The sequence below is a fragment of the Tamandua tetradactyla genome, chromosome X (genome assembly GCF_023851605.1).
Source record: "Tamandua tetradactyla isolate mTamTet1 chromosome X, mTamTet1.pri, whole genome shotgun sequence".
Taxonomy (NCBI): Eukaryota; Metazoa; Chordata; class Mammalia; order Pilosa; family Myrmecophagidae; genus Tamandua; species Tamandua tetradactyla.
The window spans coordinates 160,867,579-160,873,515 of record NC_135353.1 but is presented as its reverse complement, the minus strand read 5'-3'; the positions used below and the strand labels follow the sequence as shown (position 1 = coordinate 160,873,515).

Below are 5,937 nucleotides of genomic sequence, written 5' to 3'. Positions count from 1 at the left end.
TCAGAAGTCATGATCCATATTATGCACAGTGACAAAGCCCATTCTTTTACATAGTGCAAAATAAGACATTATTAATAAATACGTAGACAGATTATATTAGAGAGACTGTCTTTAAATTTAGCATACCATTTCCCACACAATAGCTTGACTCCATCAATCTCTATGGAATACAAGGTACAACGATAGCTTAAAATTCCTAAGCCCTCTGGTAGATAATAGCTTTCTCACATACAGGAGACAGAAACCATACCAGTAATATTAATAGAGATAATTTAATATAAATAATGTCCCTAAGTATCAGAAAACTAAACAGGCAAAAAGAAAACTTTAAGATATCATGGAGGTAGCAACTGCAGAAAACACTATTACTGCTAATGGCTGGACAAAAACAAGAGAAACCGGCATTATAAAAACTTAGACGCTTGAAGGAGGGGCCCACAAAGGCAGGATTCAGGCCTCTGCGGAGGCAGCAGTGCCTGGCCAATGCTGGTGTCTCTGAGCTCAAAGAAGGGGTCCATGGGGCTGGGATCCACACTTCTGCAAGCAAGTAATATTTACAAGGGCGCACTGTGGGGTCAATTCTGAGAGTATCAGCAAACCTGCAAACTGGAATCAACTGTTGGTACTGGAATGAATTGCTACTACTGGGGTGAAGAAGCATTGCTAGGGTGATGTTGACAGAAACAAAAGCAAACAGAAGAGAGAAAATCCGTTCTTCCTCCTCCAGGTTTGCGATCTTCCTCAAGCACACCCTACAGGCAGAAGCTAAGGGAGAGAACTCTGGTTTGCAGAGTCCAAGCTCCAGCATCATAGATGAGGGTATGAAAGGGTGGGTTTGACGCTGAGAGTCCAGAGCTTAACTGGCACACAAGCTCTTAGAGCTTCCTTCTTAAATATAATAAAATTTTCCCAACAACTTCATAATAACTTCAAGAGCTGTTTTAGCTACATTCCTAAAAAAAAAAAAAAAAAAAGCTGCAGATAATTGATTATTGGACATTTTAAGTTTCCATATCTCTCCTTTCTTCAAACCAGGGGTCGGCAAACCTCTTCCTGTAAAGAGCCAGATGGTATATATTTTCAGCTTTGTGGGCCATATGGTCACTGTCACAGTATTCAACTATGCCCTAACTACTCAACCCTGTAGCTGTCATAGCTACTCAAGTCTGCTATTGTGTGAAGCAGTATGGATGTGTCTGTGTTTCAATAAAAATTTATTGACAAAAACAAATGGCAGGTTGGATCTGGCCCATGGGCTGCAGTTTGCCAAACCCTTCCCTATAGTAGTGATTCTCAATCCTGGATGTATGTTTAGATTAATCCTGGAAAGCTTTAAAATAGTGATGCCCAATTCCAACTTCCAGAGATTGTAATTCAACTGGTTTGCAATGGCCTTTGGGTATTAGTATGTAGCTCAACACTGATTTGAATGTGCAGTCAGAATTGAGAACCAATGTTTTCAACTTCCACCAATTCCTTAATCGAGTGATGATCAGTAACTCTTAAAAGTCCTATGGTTCCTGGTGCCTACCCATGCAAAAAAAAAAAAAATTTCATATATATATATATCCTACAGTGACTCGCTATTTCAAAGAAGCCTGAGGTGAATTATTTCATGACAGTTCTTTAGAAACCAAAAAAAAAACCTCATTTATCTTTCATAAATTTCATAAGTTTTCATATCTTTCATAAGATTTTTCTATACCAAATTTTAAAAAGGAGAATGCTAGTGTAAATGAACAAATAAGGCCCTTATGCATTTACCGGTCTGGGTAATATGTTCTATAATGAGACACTGGTGTCTTATTCATCTTTGTACATCTAGCATCTAGTATACATCTGACATAAAGTTATGATCAATAAATGTGTTGAAGAAATACATGAACAAGAAGAAAGAAAGGAAGGAATCGGCATGGAAATCTCAACCATCATATAACTGAGATTATACCAAGGCTTTACTATAAAATCACCATGCATAATTTGTCATGGGTATAATAGACTCTTTTCTGTAAAATGATTAAGTTCTTCCAGGATACTGGTAAAAGAAATTTATATGACGCCCTTACTTCAGGGCAAGACCCAGTGCCCATTTCATTTCCTTTGGCCTCATTTAGAAAAGTCTCCCTATTCTTTCAGTCACAGATGTAAAGTTCCCAAAAACTCAAAAGGGTTTTGAATGCTGTAGTTTCCATGACAATTATGTTTACAGTATTACTGCTGTTATCTGAAAGGGAAAGGGGGAAGGAATAAATACGAAAGGCGATCATGTTGTTTCCCTTCATCTTCTTGGACTGCTCCAGGCAATCACGACCAATGGCTGGGGTATTATGGGGAATGGCAGCTATGCGTGCAGTGGGCTTACACCTGGATTTCATTACTGAGAAGTCAAGCATTGCCAAAGTTTTTTAATCCAAAGCTGCCCCATTACTTGATATTGAATGTCTTAATTACCAGCAAACTCCCCTATTCTAGAAACACTCAGCTATTTAGTCCTATCTTTGAATAACAGTATTTTAAGATACTTTGAAATACTTTAGATTTTAAAACCAAAGTCAAGAGCAGAAACAAACCATGCAACTTCCTATTGTATTTTCCCCCGTTATCATGATTCCATAGGTATTATCAGACCTACAGAAACAGCACAATTGCCAAACATGCCAGTTTCTCTGAATATTGAATACGCTACACACACACATTTGCACAGTTAAGGGCTACTAGTACCTAGAGACTTTTTCCATTCCCCTGTGGCATCTCCAGACCCCCAGTCTCTAAACTAGTCCTGACTTTATTCAAGAAGATCACCCCAGCTGCTCATGTGGTAATGGTTCTCAGGCTCGGTTAACACTGGAAACAGCTGGGGTGTTTAAACAATCACTGATGGCCTGGTCCACCTCCAGATTATTTTACTGGTCTTGGATTCCTCTTATAAGCGCCCCAGATGATTCTAATGTGTAAACAGGGTTAGAATCTTTACTTGACGTCCTCCGATAACCTGGCTTTCTAATCCAAACCCTTCTGTTTCCCCTACTCATCTCAAAGGTCTTTCTATGTCCAGAACCTTGCCTTGTCCAAAGACAGAAACTTTACGTTTGGGTGGTCATGTGACTGAGGTCTCTCACTTCTTGGGTAACCTGCGTACAATCTGCCTTCAGTTTGCACTATATGGGGAGTCTTTGCTGGTCCAAAAAACCTCCCAGCCCCGCCTCGAGCCTGCCTCGCGCCCCGCCCTGATCCCAGCTCGGCGAGCTGCGGAACACAACCCGTGTTCCGCCTCCTCCTACCGCAAGGTGTTGTGTTCTGGACGGTTCCTGTCCGCGCCTCTCCAGTACTCACTGTCCCGCTGCAATGTCGCCTCCTGGGCCGCGTGCTCCTCGGCCTAGTCGCTCGCCCTGGACCTTGCCTAACGCCGCCGTCGAAAGGGCCGGACCTGAGCCAGATGGCGGCGTACACCAACAAGAAGGAAGGAGCGGCTACAGTGCCTCAGCGACCGCTTCGCCATGTTTTTCGCGAATGCGCACCAGCTGGAGGCCCAGAACCGCGCGCTCGAGGGCAAGCCGGACGCGCAGGCTGCAAGGCCACGTTCCAGCCTTCACGCGCCGGCAAGTTCTTCTGGTGCGAGCTGCGCGCGCAGCTGGAGGAGGCGCTCTCGGCGCGTGCGCAGGAGGCGGAGCGGCTGCAGGCGCGAAGGTGCGGCGGACGCGCTAAAGCCGCTGGAGCGCGACGGACGGCGCCAAGCTGGCGTAGCTGGACTTGGAGAAGAGGTGGCGTCGCTGCTGGATGAGCTGGCCTTCGAGCGCCAGGTGCATGATGGGGAGGTGGTCAGGCCGCTGCAGGCGTGGCCGTTGAGGGAGATCCGCGCCCAGTACGAGTCCATAGACGCTAGGGGAACATGCAGTCAGTCGAGGAATAGCACGAGTCCAAGTTCGCCAACAGAAGAAGCAGGCAGCGCACAGCACAGAGGCCATCCGGCCCGCCGCGAGAAGATTAATGAATGCTGCATCAGCTGCAGGCCCGCAACGTGGAGATTGAGACTCCGGGGAACGACGAGTCCTCAGAGAGGCAGATCTGGGCGCAGGAGGAGCGGCACGCAGCGCTGAGACGGCCGGCTACTGGCACAGGCTTGGGCAGCTGGAGAGTGATTTGAGGAATACCGAGAGTGAGATGGCATGCCATGTCTGGGAATACCAGGACTTGCTCGATGTCAAAATGCCTCTTGACATTGAGATAGTAATTTATAGGAAAATGCTGGAAGGTGAAGAGACACATTTCAGTATCTGTGGATTAAACATTTCAGGCCTGAATCCACTTACCAGTGATCTGGACTGTCTGTTTCCGCTTAGTTTCTTTGGTCCTACGACCTCCAAATCTCATCCGCTGGGCTGTCGCTTAAGAAAAGGGAGGAGAAGAGGAAGCTTCTAAGATAGAACTAAAACAAACAAACAAAACTCCCATATAGGGAAAAATTTTGAAGAAATATTGGAGAAGAGAGTGATATCTACACAGAAAACTGAGAAATCAAATATAAAAGAAAGCACCATTTCAAGCCAAAAATACAGTTCTGTTGTTTAAAAAAGTTAATGCTTAAGAGAGAATGATGTGCATTTAACTTGTGGAATAGTCTGTTCCTGAACCAAAACCCCTGTCACTGCTGTAAAATGTCTTCAAGGCCTCATTTTCACATTTAGTTTCGAATACTTTCTCTAATAAGAAAACCATCCCTTCCTTGGATTGGAGCAAGCTGCTATCCTGGAGAAATCACAGAGCATTTATCTGAAAATACAGTCTTCTCACCTAAAGCTCAGGCTTCACAGGGACAGATGATTCAGATGCAAAGAAAGTGCAAACTAAAGCACTAAATCTGTGATCATTGTCATTTGCTGTGAATTGAAATTAAAACCCATTTCACTCACTATATCTAGCTATATAATCTCACTCTGGATACCTAAACATAACATCACTGCCGAAGACACACCAATAGTCCACATCCAGCCCCACTCTGCTAGAGCTATTCCATAAATGATAGACATTTGCTTAATGGACACCTTCCCTCCCACTCCCCTAAATTCCACACATTTTTTTCTTTCATCCAGGAGAAAAATGGCCAGTGTACTATTCTTCTCTTTTAAACATATTTAAGTTCTCAAGAAAGCTTATCCCCCCTTGAGCTCTCTTTGCACAATGGGTAAATTAGATGCAAGTTGAGCATTTCGGTGATCATGTTATGACTTATCCCTGCTCATTTCATATCCTTCCAATTTTGTAGTTAAAACAATTACATTGAAAAAAAAAGACAAGACAAGCTAAAATAAATGAAAATGATAGCACTGATACATTCTGGAGCAGGTAGGAGGAAAGATCTGAGGTGATGGTATGATAGCCCATGACAAACTCTGGGATCTGTCCTGTAACTACTTTTTAAACTATTGCTTTTTTCTTTCTTTGCTTTCTGTATATGTTATATTATACAATAAAAAAGTTAAAAATAGCATTGATGAGTTTTAAAGGTTGCCCTCAACAAATAAAATACCAGAGTCCCTAGATTTTAGACTTTTATCTTATTCAAGTCTGTTTTATTAAGGGAAAAAATGGAGTTAATTAGGAATGTAGCTTTTCACCTTAACTTTAGGAGCACAATAATAGCTATCCCAAGCTGTGATTAGGCTGACCTTAGATTTAGTAATATAAACTAGAAGAGGTGAGTATTTCTATAGATTTAGTAATATAAACTAGAAGAGGTGAGTATTTCTATGAATGGAAAAAGCCAAGGTCTCATCTGTGTCAGTGATTAAGAATTAACTTTTTCATGCCCTCACCCTTAGACAGAACCCACATTTTACCCTTTCCAGTAGTCCAGTTCCTAAAGAGGCATTTGTTTTCACTTTCCTATGCCTTATAGCCATGCTAAATGGAGGCTCTTTTATCATCAGGACGCAATGC

The 5,937-nt window shown here is 42.8% G+C and overlaps 1 pseudogene; it reads left to right on the top strand.

Moving 5' to 3' along the window:
* The first annotated feature begins 3,497 nt into the window (after window positions 1–3,497).
* LOC143672146 (alpha-internexin pseudogene) lies at window positions 3,498–4,569 on the top strand (annotated as a pseudogene).
* The last annotated feature ends 1,368 nt before the right edge of the window (window positions 4,570–5,937 follow it).